Genomic DNA, 21,204 nt, shown 5'->3' with positions numbered 1-21,204 from the left:
TTAGGCAACTTCAACAAGACTTCTTCGGCCTCTACAGGTTGGAAATGCACTTTTCTCTCCTGTATGACAAGCAAGGGCAGCCTCTTTGCCTTTCATTCTGTCTTGCAGCTACAACAAAATCTGCGTCTCCTTTCAAATAGCTTCATATACACCTTTCCACCAATGGCTGCCCCAAAGCTGTTGTGCCACTCTTCCAGCTTTGGATGATCTTGTCACATTTAATTTAGGAGAAGAATCTTGGCCAACAATAACTTCAACAACTTCAGAACACTGTGTTGGGGACAAACTCCTAGGTAGGTCGAGGGCTACTAGGAGTTTGCGGGCTCAAACTCTTGGAAGGCCCAACACCTTCCCCCAAAACGGAACATAGGCCCAGTCAGACAGCAAGTTGAAACTACGGTTTATTGCAGCCAAAACCAACAGGGATTAGTACAAGGATCGAAGAAATCCACAACCAACTCAACGTTCCCAGGCTCGCAGGCCAGTTTTGTATTAGACTTGCATCATAATGACGTCACAACCTGGCACCCTCTCCAGAAAACCTATCGACCTACTGGATTGGGCATGGAGCAATAGTCCACCTATAGTGGACCCTATACATGTTAGTTCACTGGCTCTCGCATGTCAGGTGTCTGGCCCATCCCAAAATCCCTATCATTACACAATGTTGCAGTGTGAGGGTCTTACCATTGGTTCGTGGCTGTTGCTACCCACACCTAGGATAATGAACTGTTGTTGGCTAGAGCTGATGTCCCCAGGCCTGGCATCCAAAGTGATTCTCAGCTAATGATGTACCTTCTCAAGGTAATAAGAACAACTACGTGTATGCATTGTAACTTGTGTGTGCCACCATAGTCTATGAGAGTGCCCGTTCACATCGTGCAACACTTGTCTCTCGATGTAACATCTTTGTTGCAAGCCTCCGTCTGGCAGCATGAGATTGCTCCTCTTTCCCAGCTTCTAGTTTCGGGTCATAATCTGAGTCAGCCGGGTCACGTGTTCGGAGACAGTGATTTGGAGCTCTGCAGCTCTGAATTATGAGGAATTATTTGCATTTACTGCAGCTGGTGTTACTGTTGTTAAGGGAATGGAATGTCACTTGTATATGGCGGCCTTGGCAGTGGGTCCTGTCCCACACGCTTGCTCTCTGTGCAGCCTGAATTCACATCAGATCAGCTCTTGCTGAAAGTCTGTGGCCTGCTGTAATTTCCTTAAGCCATAACATGGTTCCTACATTGTTCATGCTATTCTAAAGTTTCCATATGTTAGTCACACGTGGCTCTGTCAGGTTCCATGGGTGCTCCTGCAGTTCCATAAGAATATAAGCATCTGCAAGCTTGTTCAGGATCTCTTCTTGCGGTTTCTGTGTTGCGGCGTGGAAGCGAATGACAAAATAATACAGCAAATGGCAGTATGTACATGTGTCGGTCCTCTAACTTCTAGCATTGACGCAGGTGTTCTTTATGTAGTCGAGTGTGTGTTTATGTCCCGATGTGCGGATGGCACATGTGCTTCCTGTCTAACGCAGCTATGTCGTGGTGTCTCCAAAGTCAGTGGCTTTGGCTTCTTGGCACTTTAGTCAATACTGTAAATTGAAGTCTTCTTAGTTGTCTCCTGAGGATCTTCGTCCACTCTGAGCAAGGTCTGTACTGCACGTAGGCTGTATGGTTGACGGAGTGGGTACCTCTCAACACCCTTGTCAATCATTGGTGCACTAGGAATTGGTCTGAAATAGTATGGGCGATCACAGTACCTCCTGTTCTTCCATGGCATGTACCTTGTAGGAGGGGAAGCAGTGGGTGAATCCGTCCATCCCTCTTCAACTGGTGTATAGTTCCTAATTGAGTGGGATTCACTTTTATAGAGTTCACTCTATGGGCTTGGATAATACTTGTTCTTACTTCAGCTTCAACCACTTCTACGACTTCTGCTTCGGCATTTAACATGTTGCAAGATGTGGACTACTTACTGAAAATGAAATTAGGCACACGAGATTTTGTTTTACTGTTGAACTACCACTTCAAAGAGAGACACGTATCCTACCTTTTGGTCAGCATTCAGCTTCCAAGATATCGGGAAACAATGTCTCAAGTGCGGCCTCTTTAAACGGTGCTTGCAACTCTTCAGGAAAGTCAGTTCTACTTCAATTGGGCAACATTCTACATGTTAACAGGAGCCACGCGACCGCTCGGCAACAAGGTATTTCGAATATTAGGGAAAAGAAAGGCTTTCACTACATGTGAGCATTTTACATAAGCACGTGTTACATTTCCCTTACCTGAAAGACTTCTCACTTCTGCGACTAACTTCTACTTGCTCAGATATATGGCAATTGCAATTAAAGCTGGCTACAGTTACCGGCAAGGTATTTCTGTTGTTCAGGAGTACAGAGATTCCTTTTCTGATTCCCAATTACAAAGACTGCAGGCTGCTGCTGCTGCTTCCAGGCTTGGTTTCTTCTCCTGCTACTGCTACAAGTACTCTTGGGACCCACGCCGCTCTGCTGCATGGGTGTCTCCGATCCAGCCTCATCAAGGGAGAGTCCTCTACTCTCCAGTTTCCCTCAGCTTGCTTCCTAACATGGGCCTTGGGAGAATGCACGACTTCAGCTCTGCATTCAGAACAATCAGGCGCACCTGGAGAGATTGCCTGTTGCTTCCAGTCCCTCCCACTGCTGCACAGCCAAACAGGGTCTGTGAGCATGAGACTAACTCAGAGCCTGCAGGTGAAATCTGCCCTTTCTCTGATCTGGCGTTCCTTCTGTGGTCACACTTCCTTGTGAACTGCCAGCCTCATGCTCTCCTTTTTCTGCTACTGCTGACCTTGCAGCTTCTGCTCCAGCTTCTTTCTACTGCTCCTCCCTGCTGCAGCCTTTTATGCCCTTCAGGTGGGCTAATTGGGTTCAGGTACAGGCCCATAGGAGTAATTGCCTGACCTTGCCAAGAGCCCTTAGGCTTGCCCGTCTGACTTGGACTCCTGCATGCCTCTTCAGCCGTCTTCTTCACAGTCCCCGAGGGATTCTGGTACTTGCAGTGTATTTTGGGAACATTCAATTTCTCCAATTCTTTAAAAGGTTTTAAGATGGATTTTCTTCACATGATTTTATTAGGAGAAGAATTATAAGATTTATCCCTTTGTGAGTCAGAAGGGGAAGAAAGATCACCTGTTCACTGTTCCTATTGCAATACCTCTGATATTGTGGGGGGCATGGGAACTTAGGGGTATAAAAGATTGGTTCTTTGAGTACAACACAAAGAGGAATCACTCCTTCAGGTCTTACCTTTTTACCCTTAGGAGGTCGAGGTACATTAAAATGGCAAAAAGTCAATGCCTCCTCTAAGTCTGAGTCAACAGTATTTCTCTTCAAGGAAAAATACTGTGTCTCACCCTGCACAATCTCCCCACCTCCTTGGCCCTGGTCTCCATCCAGGCCAACCTGTCCCAGGGTTGGTATCAGGAAGTGTCTGCCCTCTCCTGGCCACCGGGGAGGAGACTCTAGGCAGGGTTTTAGTGAGGGATCCGCAGGATTCTCCTCATTTAGTTCATGCCTTTTCGTAGCGTTCCAGCAAACAAAAAGTTTTTCGTTAGCGGCAACAGTTCATCTCTCAGATCCTCAAGTTGAATTTGTAGGTCTTTTAGTTGTTTAACTGCTTTCTTGGGTTCATGCCTCTAAAGCATCTCAGATTTAAGCCAATGGTAAGTTATTATGGCTCAACAGGAACCTTCTGCCTGGTTTTGGGATGTTGTAGGTTTCTACTCGAGTGGCTGGGATTGTTAGCCCGGACTGGGCTCTGAGCTAGGTTTCCTCCTCTCTTAGGTTGTTCGCTTCATTGAACCCTTCTTGGGTATTCCTCTTAAATCGCTCGTTTCTGTGAACCCCTTACCGGTTTTGTCTTTCAAGTTCACCCACTTTAGGAGTTCTGTTTGCTTTCTGGTTTCTAGTAACACCTTGCAGCTTGTGGCTTTCAACTTCTGCCCCTTTGGTATTTTGCTTGCTTTTTAATAACCCCTTGTGGGTTGTGGCTCCCAAGTTCACTTCCTTTGGATATTTCTCTTAGTCTCTGGGATTTTATAGGCTCTTTGGCCCTTGGTCCGCTCTCAGTGTTCTGGCTCCCTGTCAGAGCGCTGCAGAGCTCAATCACTCTCCTCCCTCTCCTTGTCGAAAACCGTGTACCTGCTTCTTCATGGTGGCCGCCTTTGGAGAAGGTGAGCACTCTATCCCAAGTGAAACCAGGCTCCTCGGGTCATTGGTTAACTGTAGCTTTCGTCAGGTACTGCAGTTCGGGCACACCAGTCTTCTGTCTCGGTCGTGGCTGGTCTTGCTCCTCTCAAGACCTTCGGGCCTTGGGCTTCCAGCACTCATGGGCTCTGCAGCATTCTGCAGGCTCTCTGCCCACCCGTATGTATCATGGTCCTTCGTCCAGGATGAGTCAGCTCTGCGTTATAGCGACGTCTTCTGTTCTGCGCGTGTTTCCGGATGATCTGCTCTCAGCGATTAACTCACTTTGCATAGGCTCCTTCACACTAGGTAAGGGTCTTGTCCCTTATAAGTCCCTCCCTGCAACAATAGACATAATTCCATTGGTCCTGGAATTCTGGTTTCACTGAGGGGGTAAGCAGGCAAACCAAGCATAGTTAAAGATCCCTTTTCTTTAACAATGTTTTAAGTCCCCATGTATGCAATAACTCTTTAGGACATTGGTAGTAAAGGAGAGGTTACAGATTTGCTCACTGGTGAGTCCTTGTCCCCTAAGAGGGGGGGCGAACCCCAGTGAGATCCTGGAAGACCAATCTCCTCAGGAGTATTTTGCATAGCGGCTCACATTCCTCATCTCAATGGGGGTGGTCCCCCTTGGGGAGAAGGGATGAATTCCCTGGATTTGTCACAAGAGATTCTAGTGGAGTGGCATCAATTCAACACACACAACTGGAACATGGTTTAAATAAACTTATTTCAGAAATATTTCTTTCAGTAGTTGTCACGATTAAAGGTTTCATATTCCATAAGAAAAAGGGCAAATTGCATTGAGAGGACTGCCTCCATATGCACTCTTGGCCAATCCTTGCACTGCAAAGTTCAAAAAGTATGTGTTAACATCTTGCAGTTCTAGGTTGACACACATTTTTTGCAAAAAGTGTAAATGCTGCCCCCTCCCCCAAAACTACCCAAGGCTGCCTGGCAGACAGCATTTAACATAGATGCTCATTGAATCCACATGCTTTTAGGACTACTTCAGGTGGATTACATAGGTGTCCAATGTTTTTCTGCCTGAATGAAAATGCCATGGTGGCTTTAAACCATTTGGTTTTAACAGGCAGAGCGGGCAAGGCAGAAGGACACTAATCAAGTTCCATGCAATAACCCAGTCTGAAAATCACTGGCAATAGTAAAACAGGAGCAACCCATGTATGCCTGTTTTCGATACTTGTTTTGCCACTCTGGTGGATTGGAAATAATGTTTTTCATCACACCTTAATCAACCATGTTTGATTTTTTTGCTTCACTTGTCCCTTAGTGATTTTCTTGACCTCAGCTCTGCGCCTCTCTCCATTCCTCTGATATTTCCTATAGAGGGTTATTTCACATTTGAACCGTATCAGATTTAATGTCTTGTCATCCCAGAGTTGCCTTCGGAGGCTCAGATTTTTCTTCCTTCTATTGAAGAATAGTTTCCATTTTATGAATCTCTGACTGAATGCTGGGTTTGGATTCCTCAGATTTGTCAGACATCCAGATCTTCATAGATTTGCGAGGGATGTCATTAAGTGTCAACGTCAGTTCTGGCTTTTCTCGCCCTCCCTCTCTTACCCCTGGAGCATTTTGTACTTCATTTAATTCACCTTTCCATGATTGGGACACTCAGATTGTTACTACAGTTCCCAGAATGCAATGGTGTTGTACTTTGCAATTCCTAGGACGCCCATCTATCGATCAACCTTTTAACTCCTTGGGGATCCCATTCTCCTTGTAGTTTAACGTCCTTTGATTTCTGCCAATGGTTCCCACTCTCCTCATGGTCATTGGCTCAGGCCATCCCAGTATCTCCTTGGAAGCTTGGTAATTGCCTCATCTCTACTTGCATATCAACTCCTGCCTCTTGGGCTTTGTCCTCAACTCTTGCAGTGTCTCTACCAGAGGCTTGCCAATGGCAATGTTTCTACACTGTCCACATGTCATCTTATTGATTCTGTAACTTGTTCCCTCTTGCCACTTCTCTTCGGTGTGTGCTCTCATGGTAGTTCACAAACCTTCTTGTGGCTGCAAGGCACTGGAGCAGCGCCCCATGTCACATGGCATAAAGTCATGTGCTCTGCTGACATTTCACAAACTATTCTGTGGCCTCCCATTAACTTGTCAGCAGCCCACTACCCGCAGCATATTACTGGGGTCTTCATGTCTTGCATTCAGTGATGTGCAGGGCAGCCTCTCAGCAGGAGGTCACCATTCTGTCGAAGGTAGCATCTCTCAGTGTCTTAGCGTGTCTTGGAACTTTATGGATCTGGATTCCGGCAACTATTTTGCATGTAACTTGCACATCTTGTTGCTTCATGTCTTTTTCCCCAGACTGAGCTTGCTTGCTTGCTTGTCCTTAGTGCTGCTGCGTCTCCTCACACTTAGCACAGCTCTCTTGCCTGTTCCACTTTAGAAGACGTCCTTTTTATGAGGCTTATCTGAGGTTGTCGCCCATATGAAATAGAAGTTTGTCTTCGGCACATGGTGTGGTATTTTGACAGTTTGTAGATGGTGACTCATAACAGATTGCATTGTTAACCTTATTTCTATAATGTAATGTGTGGGTCCAAGCATGCCTGTCTGTATGTAGAGCATTTAATCGATTAGTTAGGAAACAGGCCTTCAAGGTACGTGGTTTGGTCCGAGACATTAAAAATACATTAGTCTGGTGGCAAGAATCTTGGAGTATATCTTTGTGTTGGCATTAAGGAGAGAAATTGGGCGATACATAAGGTGGCATCTTTGCCAGGCTTAAGACTCAAAGAGAGCAAAGACTCCTACATAGAATTGGATACCTTGCCCAAAACAAGAAAGGAATTAAACAAGGCGGTTAGCGGTGTCAACAGTTGAGACAAACATTTTTATAAAAGAGAGGCAAGAATCAGTCGGGCCCGGGCCTTCCAATTTAAGAGCAAGTTCAAAGCGATCATGCAGCACTTGGGAGTCTGGGAACTGTGGGTTAGACAAAATAGGAGTTCTGAGCTTCCAAGTTGAGTCTCTGAGCAGCCAACAGCTCCTCGTAAAAATGCAAAAAGATATCAGCCTTTGCTTCTTCCGTGAAATGCAGAACCCTGCTCCCATCCCCAATGCCTGTGATAGGATTCCTATTATTCTGCCGTTTCAGCTTATTGGCCAACAGCCTGTTGGCCTTGTTACATGGATCGTAATAAAACTGTTTCGTGCGTAGCCGGGAGATGGTGTTTTCCGAAGCCACCAATGCCTCCAAGCTAGACCTGGCTAGTGTGACGAATCTGGGAAATTCGTCCCTTCTTCCCAGAAGAGCAGCCACCCTCTTCGAGGCTATAGAGGCGAGCCCATTAAGCAAAACCCTCCCTAGGGTTTTGGGAAAGAGGGACCCCTCATTCCCCCTCACACCTCAGGAGACAGACTCCCATTCCAGTCGTGTGGAACTCCCTGTAAAGGAAACAATATCTGCATACATGGGAATCCAAGAAGAAGATATTTCCTTTAACCATGGGACTCAAAGAAATCTTGATGACAGGTACAGGCGTTTGGCTCAAGGCAATGCTGGTTACCAGAAGGAAGTGACAGCTGATCCTGTCCAACATGCCCCCTTTTGATGACTGGATACAAATAAGAAGGCAGTCTGCCTTAAACGGAGAACAGATCTGCGAAGGCGAGCCTCTGACATACACACATCAGACAGAGGTGTGGCTATGATTCTCAGCGGAACCACCTGTTATGGAGAGCAGCATCGGTGAAGTACCAAGACGTCGCCGAGCAGGTAATGAACCTAAATACCGTGGCGAGACCAGGACCAAGAAAACCCAGTACCAGTTGGAGGCACGACCAAGCAGTGGACATGGTGGGCGGGCAACCCAAACAAAGATACCTAGCCCAGCCCGCGACTGAGGAACGACTTTGTTCGTAATAGTGAAGGGACCGGCAAGGAAGGAATTGCTGTGCAACCAAACGGGGGACACTGAAGCACGGAAGAAGGCAAGTCATCGAGTGAGTAGAAGACGCCTCTACGAAGCTAGCCCCGGTCAGAGAAGGTACACGGGGTGCTCACGATGGAGGGGAAAGAGAGAGAGAGAGAGAGACCAGAGGGGAGTAAGGTAAGTGAAAAGGATTGCCCTAACCCCAGGTCACGGGCTCACAGGCTTTAAGGAAAAGGAACAATTTGTGAAAAGAAAAAAAAACGAGACTATAATAACGAATCAAATGGAGTATGGACTGTGGCGTACCAGAAGAAGGACTATGATTATGACTTATGGTTCAAGGGTTTTATTCAAAATAAAAACAGCAAAACATCTAACTTCTATGAGTGTGGTTCCCTACTTAGCAAAACAAAAACTAAGGATGTAGGTTAAAGTCCTTTCATCTTAAACCATATCCAACTTACTGCCCCTACCACTTAAACACCTAACCAAAAGGGAAAAGGAGAGGCTTTGTGCACTAGCCTCAGCAAGGCATCTGTATTGCCTAGTTTAGGCTTGGCTTTTTCTCAGTCTTCAAATATCCTTTTGACAGCCTTGATACTAGGTTAAGGATTTCAGTTTATCCTTGTTATTAACACAAACTGTTTCTTGAAGCAAACAATCCCATTACTCGAGGTTTGCTGAGAAAATTAAATGTTTGTCTTTTCTTCCTTTAAGGCACTGGGACTCCCCAAAGTCCCAAAATCTTCAGACCTTTTGCTTTCTTCTACACAAAGGATTTATATATACACATGTATAGGGTAGTCGTCCACCCTGGGTTGTTCAAAGTTAGAAATGTCTCTGTGGCTTACTTCAAAAGTCTTTATTTTCCTTTTCTTCCCCTTTCCAGGCTATTTGCTCACTCGTGTTTCTCAGGCTACTTTAGCCTTGATGGCTTCCCAGCCATTATTCACAGTGTTGATACTTCTCCCAGTCCTCCTTTCAAAGGGTTCTTTTACTCTGAGGTTTCTCAGTGTCCTGCAACCTGAATAGGTTTTCCAGCAGTTTCTCACAGTATTCGTCTTACTTTCACTCCCCCTATTCTAGGGTTTTTCCCACTCCCAGGTTTCTCAGGCTCCCGTAACCTTCATATGTTTTTACAATCGTAATTTACAATGTTTTTACTGTAGGGATGCAGAAGTACGAGTCTGACACAGTTGTCGCATGCTTGTTGGCAAATACTTTTATTACTAAAATAAAGACAAGGAAAAACATATCTTGCCCTATTTCTATGAGGCGTTGCACTAACTCAACAAAAACATTAAGGACACTGTCATGTCCACTGTCCTGTGTCCACACCTATTTCTGTCCCACACACTAAACTAACAAAAAACTGGGTCTCTTCTTGATCCAGAAGGATGCTCCTCTCCTTCTGGATACAGACCTTTAAAGTTCAGTTCATGGTGTAAAAACACAATGAGTGACTCTCTAAACACAGTTCCAAGGGGGTGGGGAGGGAATTTCTTCCTCTTGTTCTCGTCTTCATTTCCGAAACGTAGTGCTAAGTCTGGTTCACTATCCTGCCAGACTTGACTATACGATTCAGTATTCCAGGAAAATGTCTTTCTTTGGCAATGGGTCCTCCACCCTTGGTCCAGCTTCTGGTACTTCTCTTTCTCTTTCACATGGGTCCCAGATTCCTGTGGGCTGCCTCGGGATCTCCCCGGGCCTATTCTAAAACTCTTTTCTCTTCTGTGCGGGACCCAGACCCATTTATCTTCTCTCTGGCTCTCTCCGACTTGCTCTGGTCCTCAGTCCCTTAACTATATGTTTCTTCGCTCTTGTATGGGTCCCTGACCCGTGTGCTTTGCTTTTGTGGGCCGCTCCCAACTTCTTATGGGTCACAGACCATGGTGTGCTGCTTTAACGGGTTCTTTACCCCTGTTTTACTCAATGTCCAACTTAACAGACCTGGTGTACTCTCCTGCTAGGTACTATTCCACATATGACATTTTATAAAGTTTGTTTCAGCTTTTACAATTCCTTCGTTATCCCTTTCTGCCTCTCGGGATATTGACTCTTGCCAAGCATAGCCTTCACACACACTCTCCTTTTGAGATCTGCACGGTCCCAGACTCCCTTATGTCAGGTTTGTCCTTGTGTTTAGCTTGGGTCCCAGACCCCTTCCTGGACACTTGGTTTTTTCTCCTGCCAAGTATCTATTTTTTCGGCATATGTCTGTGTCATTATTTTTCCTCTTAGGGTCCCTGACCCATAGATTATCAGCTTCAATTTGTGTCGGGTCCCCAACCCTCTTTCAGCTCCCCTTGTTCGGTTCCCAGCTCCTCTCATGGAGCAAGGCAGCACCCATACCTTGTTTTTGGGTTCCTGCTGCATGGCGTCCGTGTCCTTCCTTCGGCTACAGCAAGTCGGGCTGCGCGGCTTCCGTCCAGGAGGTGTTCCAAGTCTTCCGCGTACTTCATATCTCTTTGGTTTTTCATGGTCTGCCGGTTCTTGGCAGCGCCTTCAGAGATGGCAGCTTTGTTCCAGCACTGTCCCGGTCCACATCTTCTTCCTGTGTCTCTCCATCTGCAGCATTCAACCTTGGCTCTTGGTTCCTCCGGGGCAGGCTTGACCAACGGCCTAGTCCTTCATCTTATTTGTAGTTTGGGTAGCCAATAGGCAGTTTCAAACAACTGGACTGAGCATTCTGGTTCCTATAGGTATTCTTAATTGTTCCATCCCTCCTCCTAGTCACAGTACTGAACTGATGATCATTATAGAGTTCAGGAGCACTCTTCTTCGGACTTTGTTTCCTCAACTCTATACATATAGATAGAGGTGTGGGGGTACCCCAGGCTACTGAGTTGGCTGAAAGTGGACAGAAGTGAAGGAGGGGAATACTGCCTTCTCCCAAGGTGATCGTCACTGGTCCCATGGAAGGTTTCCCTCCCCATGAGATCCACTGGCAAAGTACCACCCCCCAGGGAGACTATCAGGTAGCAAGCCTCACCTCCCTGGCCTCATGGGCAGGGGCTTCCCCCATGGAAATAATGACAATACCCTGGGATTTGTCACAGCACCTTATAGCAGTATGTTTCCCGTCGGGTTTCTCAGGCTCCCGAACAAAACCTTGTCGGTTTCCCTGTGGCTACGCATCTCTGCAACCATGGACCGACGTGCACAGAGCTGGGAGATCTGAGCTCCCTCATACGGTCTGGTCTTGGCATTCGTTACCAGCCTTCCACACCACCACAGCTCCTTTGTGGTCGCGGCACCAGATGGGGCAGAGATCTCTCCTTCTCCGTCGGTTTCCGACCTGGGCTTCTCGGTCGGATAGAACACCGACCTGCAGGCATTCGGTTAGCGTATTTTTCCTCCTCGTTGCTTCCATTGGCCCTGTGGTCCAATGTGGCTCTGCCCATCCAAGACGTCAAGACTGCAGAGGTTCGCCTCTGCATAGCAGTTTGCCTGTCTGCGTAGGAGTTTCCTCCTGCTTTACAATCCGTCCTCTTCTCATACACGCCACAGGGACAGCTGAAACAGTGTCCTTCTTTGTTGCCCAAGGCTTTCAGGCTGTGTTCAGGATTGCCTGCAGCCAAGAGAGGTACCGAAAGATTCTTGTAAGATCCAGTTGCTGTGGGAGATATAAAAGGTATTTTCCATATCCATATATGCAGACAAGGTGGTTTGAACTGGGAGTTCCATTCTGGAATAGGAGTCCTTGTCCCCAAGACGGGAATCACTCCCAGTGAGGTCCCACTTTCCCAGACCCCTGGGGAGGGTCTTGCTTAGTGGGCTCACCTCCCTATCCTCAAAGGGGGTGGCTCCCCTTTGGGGACAAGGGACGAATTGCTCAGGTTAATCACAAGACATACCAAACCAGAGGGAGAATATGTGAAAAGCGGTTATCAGCAAACCTGGGAGATAAAGGCCAAGGAAAAGGAACAGTCTCCTAAAGTTATCAACAACCCGGGATATAAATAAGAGTGCAAGATTGAGGGGGGAGCCTGTAGAATCTGAAGAATACATAGAGATACGATTAGAACAAGTCGAGGAGAAAATCATTGACAAGCTAAGAGTGAACCATAGGGATAGATACCAAACTAGATGGAAAAAAGGGGTTAAGGAGCTATCCCCCTTGTCTACACCAAATAAAAACTAATATTTTCTGGAACTTGAGACATTGTGGGTGTTTGCAAAAACCTATGCTGTGCAGTGGACTCTTTATGGACCAAAACAATTAGTAATGGCAAGAATAATTATTGCATGGCAGACGAGAGGTGAAGATTACTGTGATGAATCCTGCGGAGTCCTCACAAAAACACTACCTAAAGCCACCTCTCGGGTGGCCAGTAAAAGGCAGGTGCTTCTTGATTCTGACCCTGTGGGCGGTATTAGCAGGGAGGATCACCTGGGAGGAGAAGGGCCCAGGGGAACAGGAGGACTTTGTGGGATGAGAAGCAGTATTTGTCTTCCTCAAGCAAGGGAATATCATTGAGACCAGAATATGTAATGGCTTGTTGTCAAAGAGATTTTATTCCCTGAAACTAACTGTCAGAATGTGGGTGAAGAAAATTATATGAGTATGAAAAACCCTTTTAAAGTAACTGACATTCTTAGAAATAAAAACTCCTGTGAGTCCCAGGGAAATAATGGAGGAGTCTTTAAATGTTATCAATTTAGAACCTGAAAAAGCCTATTCTTCTATAGAGCCAAATACCTAATTGAATTGTTATGGTACTCCTTTAAGGAATATGTATAAGGAGGAAGTGAACTTGGTGATGATAATTTCATTGAGAAGCTGAATTTCATATTGTGGACTTCAAGTCCCACAATTCCTAAAGTACTGGGATGAAGACAAGGACTGCCGAGGCACAAGATTGCAAGTTGCAGCCTATTAGGAATAATGACCCACACCCGAGGGAGACATAAAAAGCCCCATCAGAAGGGGAAGAGGAGGGAGTCTTGACCCCTCCACGTGGCAGCCGAAGCAGAAGTTGAGGAAGAGCCGAGACGCTGGGACCATTGTGGTGTGTGTGAAACAAATGCCGGCCCTTCGAGGGTCTTATATGCTTGAGATTACAGCAGCAGAGTTTGTGCAGCGGAAAGCGCACCAAATAACAGTTTTCCACACTGTCAAATGAGCCCCGGTGGCAGGCGAGCACCAGATATCTGTGGGAGCCAGGAGAGCTCTGAAATTGACAGACGCAGGAAACTGTGAAGGAGAGGTTGCCGGGCCGTGCAGGAAAATCAAAGCAGAAGACCTATAGGCAACAAGGCGAATGGTCGTGCATGCCAGTCCCGCTGAATTCACTGTTATATTGTGACCCTGCAATTCTCCATAACCGCCGGCTGGCCAAGTCCAGGCATCTGAACCTCAGAATTGAGATAGGCAGAGTAGGACTCTTTTTGAATACCCAACCTAATGTAAAGCAGGATTATTATTCTGGTGCAGGCCAAGCTGATTTAAAAGGGAGTAGCCGCAGAACAAGAACTTAATAATCAAACCAGAAGTGAGTGATTATAACATAGTGGGTTATATTAAAAGCCAACAACAAGAAAGGGCAATAGCCCGAGAAGAAAATACAAACCAGTATTGCCCAAGCCAAAAGAAGGCAACACTGATAATGTCAGTGTTTGTAAAGACTATTGCCAATACTTAAAGGAGTCATAAGAGGAGACGGCTTCAACCTACATTGCCAAAGCCAAAGTGTGAAAGTGAGAAAGAATCATTATCATTTGGTTAATGACAGAGTGGAAACCAGAGTGGCAGGAGGGCTGCCCTTCTAATAAAAGGTATTCAGGAGGAGTGAAGCATAGCTGGATTGTGTGTGACAATCACATACGTGTAATAAACAGCACCAATGTGGTTCTTGTTTCCCTTGAAGAAATTCTTAAACTTGATGTTGTGAAACAAGAGACATTGCTAATTGGTTAGAAGCTGACCATTACCACAGAAGTACTTGTAGTTAGTGGTTTATTCTGGCCTGGCAGGACAGTACACCAGATCAGATGACTTTGTATCACTTTGTTCTGTTCTGGCAGGTGTGAGACAGGCATGGTATTAATTGAGACACAGACTCAAAAGGTAACAATTTCAACACTTTTAATTAATAAAGTTCTGGTGTTGGTGTAATACCCAACGACCCCAACTTTAAAAGGGATTGTTCCCTCAACTGAGGTCTCTAAGGGCCATCGATGTCTGACAGTCCAAAACTAAAATACGTCTGTGTCTAAACCTATACTTGCCCTCACTCTTTGACACAACGTGATAGGAAGTATTCTTAAAGAAAAATAGTGGTTCAAAATAAGGAACTGTAAACAACAGCTGGTTTCAGGTAGTCTTACCAATAGGTGTAGTTCTGCCAGTTCAAAATACTTCAACTCAAAATGGTTGCTCTTGGAACCTTACATGTAGCGCCCTTGCAGGAAGTCAATGGAGTTTACAATGTCTCTGGGTCTCTTGGGCTTCCCTCCATCAAGCTTCGATCTTTCCAGTTCCAAACAAAAAGACAGTTCCTGTTAGGCTTCTCAGGGTTCCCTTCCCCAAGCTTAGGCTCCCCTAGTTTCAAACACAAGTTCAGCTTGTCAGGATGTATCTTTCTCTTATATACAGTTTCTTTCACATACAATCCGTTCATGGGGTAGAATCAGAGACTTTTGAAAATGCCAGGTTCTTTGCTCCCCCTAAGCACGACCACTCTGATCTTTCGCCCCTCTCTATTTCTTGTACTTGTTTTACTGTTAACCTTATATCTTCAGGTTCTTCCTGCACCCCTTTTATCTCTGTTTCTTTCACTTTGTCGTGCACCTGCACCTTCTTTTGCTTTACTTTCTGTGTTGTGCCTCTTGCACACTTTCCTCTTTCTATTGTGCACACTTGCACCTGTCCCTTTCCTTATCGTGGCTCTTGCACACTTCTTTCACTCTTGCCGTACACTTGTTTCCTCCTTTCGGGTCGTTCGCACCCGTTTCTTACTACTATATCTCTTTAAATATATTTACTGTGAACTTTGCTTTATTTTGCACTTTCTCCTTCATTCCACTTTCTTTGTTCCTTCTTTCTTACTTTGTCCTTTTATGCTTTCACTCCTGCTTTCCACTCTGTGCCGCTTTACAAAATCTTGTCTTTGTCACTTTCTGCTCCAGAGAACTGCACGCACCCGAGTTTTTCTTTCACTTGTTCGAAACTCACTGGCTAGCGTATCGCTGGCGATTGGTCTTTCCTGGATGCACTGGGTCGAGGTCATGGTCTCACCAGCTGCCCCTCAGAGACCCTTGGACCAGCACATGTCCCAAGGGAACAAGCATTTTCCTGAACACCGCCAGCAGGATACAGGCTGCCTCCCTCCAGCTCCCTGGAGACACGTCTCCCCAGCCATGCTGCTGCCTCTCACGAACACAGGGCCAGCGCCTCGGCACGCCGTTCTCCTCTGGATCCTCCAGGATTCTCGTCCTGCAGCTCCCTGCTCCTTGGCTCCTCTGGTCCAGTCAGCATCTTCAGCTAGCACAAGGATTCTGTCAAAACCACCCTTTTTATACCGCAGGTGAGTTAATTGGAGGAGTCAGATGTGCACAGGTGGGCAAACATGCCCGACATTGCCTGACTATTAGTGGGACAATTCAAAGGTGTTAAATGGGAAGCCTCACTATGTTGTTTCTATGGGTAATCCTCATTGCTCCCAATAACCTCTTCTTCGTCCTGTACCTTTTGGAAATGGGGAGGGGGAGATGGGGTGTAGATTAGATTTATTTAGTGAAACATTTGTAAGTGACTGACAGGGGATATATGAAAACCCTCCAGCCTTGGTTTTATTGAAAGGCATAGCTTTCCCTCTCGGTAGGTCACTCTGTACCCCTGACATACTGGTACACAAGCATGGGACTTGATAGTATTCCCTGTGGTCTAGAGTAGTGGAAGGTGAATGGAAACTTCCCTTAAGACAATGTCTTTGTCTTATTGGATCTTTTTTTCTCACCTAGTTTCCTATAATAAAATCCTTTCTTGTCCTCTCTTGTATCAGTGTTAATAAGGCCTGGATGAGGGATGATAGAACCAACATTTCCCATAACAGTTGTCTGACCCGGTTACCTTGGGCTATTACTTTAACTGATTGATATCTACACAAAAGTTTATAACTTAAGTGTGGTTTTTATTTGGTGTTAACAAGTGATCAGCCGACAAGTGTTTAAACCCCTTATGGTCTTTATCAAGGCTAGATTTGAATTGTTGGGTCCACGTCTAGTGAGATCATGGATCAAAGTTTTCCTTCATGCTTGGTAGGGCTGTTCAGCAGCAGGAATTGAGCTGCTGGACAGCCCCCACCCTTGTATACACTCTCTATTCGATATAGGGTCCCAAACCTTCTTGGCCCACTTTCAGGCTCTGCCATGTTGATGGCTGGAACTCCTCAACTCTTCCTTTGTCCCCACCGGTCCGCCCGTGCCTCCAGTCACCTGTTGGGAGTTGCTTGCACAGCACAGTTTGTTCCAGGGACTGACATTGGTCTCTTCCTGGCTTAATGCGGTCTTCAGCGGTTTTGCAGCGTTTCCACGTCTGTCGGCTCCCTGCAGTCTCTGCAGCATTGTGGGACCACACAGTTTACCCCTTGTGGGAGGTCACGTCACTGCCTCGCCTTCTACCATCCGATCCTTGTGATTCTTCACACTTATTGTAGCTTTGTAGGCAGGGAATCTCCTTTTAGCAATAGGGATAGAAAGGCATTTCTTTCATTTGATATTAATAAATCTCGTTGAACACAATTTTGTCTAGTCCAAGTCTTTCTTCTAGTCCACCACATTAGTCGTCGCTCTCCGAGAGCCCCTTGAGATCTTGTTTGGTCATGGAGCAACTCATGCTCTTGCACTTGCGATTCCGGTCGTTCCCTTTCTCAGACTTCAAACTAGGCAGCTGACCGACTTATAAAGTCCACCTTTATAACAGCCTTCAGTGCATCTCACAGAACGTCAGGGGAAGCATCATCCTTGTTATTTTTCTTGAAATAATTATGAATGGCCATCGAGATTTCCCCACAAACCACAGGATCTTGAAGCAAGGGATTGTAGGATTTCCATTTGCGATGGCAAGTAGGTTGCAACCTGTCAACCCGCAACTACAACGAGACCATAGAATGATCGGAAAACAGTCTGGGACTAATAAAAGCACTCGAGACATAGGGAAATAAGGAAGACGAAACCAAGACGAGTTAGATCTGGGGAAAGTATTGGTTTGCGTAAGAATAGTGAGAGTACTACCTTTCATTCCGATGGAGAAGCCTCCAGACATCCACCACGCCCAGCACACAGAAAGCTTTTAACAAAATCTGATTGTTCCTATAGTCTGTGGCAGACTGGGGGAGTGTCTTGTCCAGTGCGGGGTCTGGAATTAAATTCCCCACCAAATAGTAATTCACCCTCTGCAGACCCTGCAATGGAGGGAAGAAGAGTTTGCAAGAATTCCTTTCGGATAATCGTTCGGGAGGTATAAAAGAGACTCATTACCAGTTGGGCGGAAAATCAGAGGTAAATCCTCCAGACAATAGCCGTAATTACTGTTACCGCCACTTGGTCAGGCAGAATTTCCGCCTGATTAAAAGTGGTGGTGGCGGTGTAATTCCCCATTAATTTTGGGTCCATTGTACCCAATGGGGCTTTTTTTGTGGAATTACTGTGGCAGAATTACTGCTGCAGTAATTCCGCCAACGTTTTGGCGTTGAGTCAGAAGATGTACCTCCAGGGTTTTGCTGGAGGTAAATCCTCCACTCAAAACACGAACTTATAATTTGGCATAGTGGTAAAATTGCCAGTAACTGCGTTAATGCCAATTTGACCACTTACTGCCTAACTCGTAATGAGGCCCAAAGTGCCCAAAGTCCCCAGACGCCCAAACAAAGTTCCTTCAGAAAGAAACCATCCACCCTGGTCCTGCAAAATATCTTATTTGACAAAAGGGGAATCCTTTGCCACCAATATTGAAACACCCATCTTTTTAACAGAGACAGAGGCAAAGTATTGCAGCGGGAATGCCCTGCAGCGCAGCCTGCATTGATCGTGCTGAAGTGAGTGAGTCTCCTAGATCATTGCTATGTGAACGCCAGATGTCTGGAGTCTCTCCCTTTAACAGGCAAATTCAGGCCATGCACGTTAAGGGTCACTAGTTTAAAAGTTTCAACTTCCACCATTAATATCCCAATTTGTGTGAAAAGAGATCATGCGATAAAAGTCAAAATGAAGAAGCTTTATTGCAGCAGTTAGGCAGAAAAACCTCAGCCAGCCTGCCTCGGCTGCCACACGGACACGTTCCGTGGACAACTTTCCCCATCCCACAAACAGTACCCTTATCTATACGAATAACCAAAGCCAAATCCTTCCAATCGCCTTATGGGCCATAGGAGCCACCCGGATAGGGCCCATATTCGGCCCATGTCCATTTTGAAAAGAAAACTGCCATCACTTATCAAGAGAGAACAGTCAAAGAAGAGGGAAAGCAACAGCATAACATATAAAGAACGGGGGGGGGGGGGCACTCAATCCTTCAAGTTTGCAACATCTTTGTAGTGGAACCAGAAGAAAACCGAGCCCTCAAGAAACAAAAAAAAAGTCAGCGCCACCAAGCAGGATCCCACTACTGACACCATATATAAGCGTGCAGAAGTGAAGCTCAAACACAAAGGTGGCATAGTTTTGGTTATAAACTATCATTAACCAATGAAAGGGTTGGAAAAACAGCCTCTCTGTCCCTAAAGCTAAGAGGGGTTTCCCTGCCTCAAAGAGATCTAAGGAAAATATCAGGATGTCAAACAAATAGTCACTGTCCGGTCCAAAAACCCTGCTTCTGAGACCCTAACAATAGTAACTTAAATCTAATGTGGAAGTCATTTTCAGAATTAAAGTGGTAATGACAGTTCTTGCCAACAGACGTTTCCAATGTCTTGGGTGGTCAAAACAATAATATAAATGTTCCTTTTCTACAATGTATTACTCCAATGATTAGGGGTTAGGCTCCTTTCCCCATGATTATTTCTGGTCTCCATCCATCAAGAAACTAGTACGGTGCGGGAGGAGGCCCTAGGCCCTACTGACCTGCCCCGACCAGACAACCTTAGACCAGGCAGAAAAGAGAGATGGATGGCACTCTGATGGATCCTCAGGTGGCACCGGTGTAAAAGGAGTGTGCAATGATGGGTTCATAATGGCCATGGCTTCTTGCATCGTCGAGACAGATCTGAACTCTCTATTCATGGTACAGATGGCCGTGCACAGGAACCTGCCAGCGATATTTCAGGCCCTTGTCACACAACCATTGCGTGGTCATGAAAAGAACTTCTCTTAGACGGGGTGGAGTGAGGTCCTGTCGAAGGGTTACATTAGTGCCACGGAAAACCAAGTCCGCGGTCGCCCTCGAGGCAGTTGTACTGCTTTCCTTGACACAAAATGAATGTACCCTGGTCAAGACATCAAGCGTCCTGTTACAGAATTGAACTGAGGAGTACACACAGTGAGGCGATCTAATCCTATGTCCTTGTCATCCGGCCATTGCAAGAGGGTTTTAAACAAATCGAGGACATAAGCGTGTAACTGTGGATCTTGAATCTGAGGAGGCATGCCTCCAAGGAGTACATTATTTCTTCTGTATCTATTCTCTGCATTCTGATGCATCTGTAGCTTGGAAGTACGCGATTCAAGCTTGTCAACCCTGTTGGACAGCTGAGATAGCTCATAAGAATTTCCAGATGCTCCATTCGCTAGGTCATCTATGCAGGTCTTTCCCACATCAATCCTCTTATCAGCTGCAGGCACCTTCTGAGACAGTTTGCCTAGAAACCCCGAGTTACCTTTTTTATTTCTGCCAGCATCAGCAAAAGATTGTATCTAGTGCAGCCGCAGCACCCACCTCCTCAAACTCCACGTGGATGTGAACTTCAGCAATAGAGTTGAGCTTCTTTAATATCTTGGCTATGCACGAGAGCCAGCACATCACCACTCTTACAGCCCTTGGGCGTCTTTGCTGTCGACATCGTAAAGTCGAGAGAGAAGGTGGCCCACTGTGCGTCAACGTGGCAGTAGGCCTTCAGGCAATGCAGCAGGCCTCGTACGAGGATCAATTCCATTGCCTCCTATAATTCAGCTATAAAAGATCCAGGGCTCGTTATGCAGGGTGCTTACGGATCCATATATTCCCCCAGGGGAAAAAATGTCCAGTGTGCAAATTTGGGAACCAGCGGTAGGCTCAAAGCAGAGGGTATGCGATACCATGGATCGATCAGCCAGTCCGCGGCATCAGCATCCCCATCAGCCCCCGCCCCCAACTCGACTAAACCTAGGCGGGCGATGCCAGAACTCATACGGGGCTCAGAGCCGCTTCAGGGGATCCAGCTGCCCGGGCTCAGTGGTCCGTCGTGAGCTCAGAGCACTGCCACTGCAGCCATCTGAGATCCACGCTCCCAGCACAGGGTACTGTCAGCCGGCCGCTGTTATATGTCACGGGAGGAGTTATTGCATCAGGCCATCTTTGTCCACGATCAGGTATTTCTGCGGACGTGGCCTAATGGCAGGCCCTTATCCCTGTCAGCTCACAGAGTTGATATAGAGTGCAACCGCTCCAGTGCTCACCTTGGCCATGCCCCACGATATGTTGGTAGTTCTACAAAAAATTGCAAAGTGCATGCAGAGGACCGCCATGTTAGCACTTACAAGCTGTTAGTTGTCCTGCATTCAAGTTTTAACATCTAGAAGGTGAAGTACAATTCTAAAGTATAAAACAGCAGAAAATGGCTGTGCTCTTCACTTTTTTTACTCCCCCATCTTGTATAAAAGTAACCGCTGCCTGAAAATTGCGCTTTGCAGGCAGCGTTTACTAATGGATTCCTATGGAATCTGCGTGCTGTTTAGCAGGTGCTAATTAAGGGCATAGTCCAAGCGAGTACATTTGTTTTAAGCCTGCATGAAAATATCACGCAGCCGTAAAATGAAGTGCTCACACAAGACAGAGGAGGAAAGAATGGTAAAGATGTGACATCATCTCCGTGCCCCTCCTCCACATTGTGTGGTCACAAGAATGGGCTGGAGCAGAAATTATATGCATAA

At 46.2% G+C, this 21,204-nt stretch overlaps 1 protein-coding gene across 2 annotated transcripts in view; it reads right to left on the bottom strand.

Moving 5' to 3' along the window:
- Positions 1-21,204, bottom strand: part of DZANK1 (double zinc ribbon and ankyrin repeat domains 1) — a 1,110,268-nt gene that overhangs the window by 894,430 nt on the left and 194,634 nt on the right. The window lies entirely within an intron of this gene.

This window comes from Ambystoma mexicanum, chromosome 4q (assembly GCF_040938575.1).
Source record: "Ambystoma mexicanum isolate Mex_15411 chromosome 4q, UKY_AmexF1_1, whole genome shotgun sequence".
Lineage (NCBI taxonomy): Eukaryota > Metazoa > Chordata > Amphibia > Caudata > Ambystomatidae > Ambystoma > Ambystoma mexicanum.
Note: the sequence above shows the minus strand (reverse complement) of the source record. Positions and strands in the feature narration are given on the sequence as shown.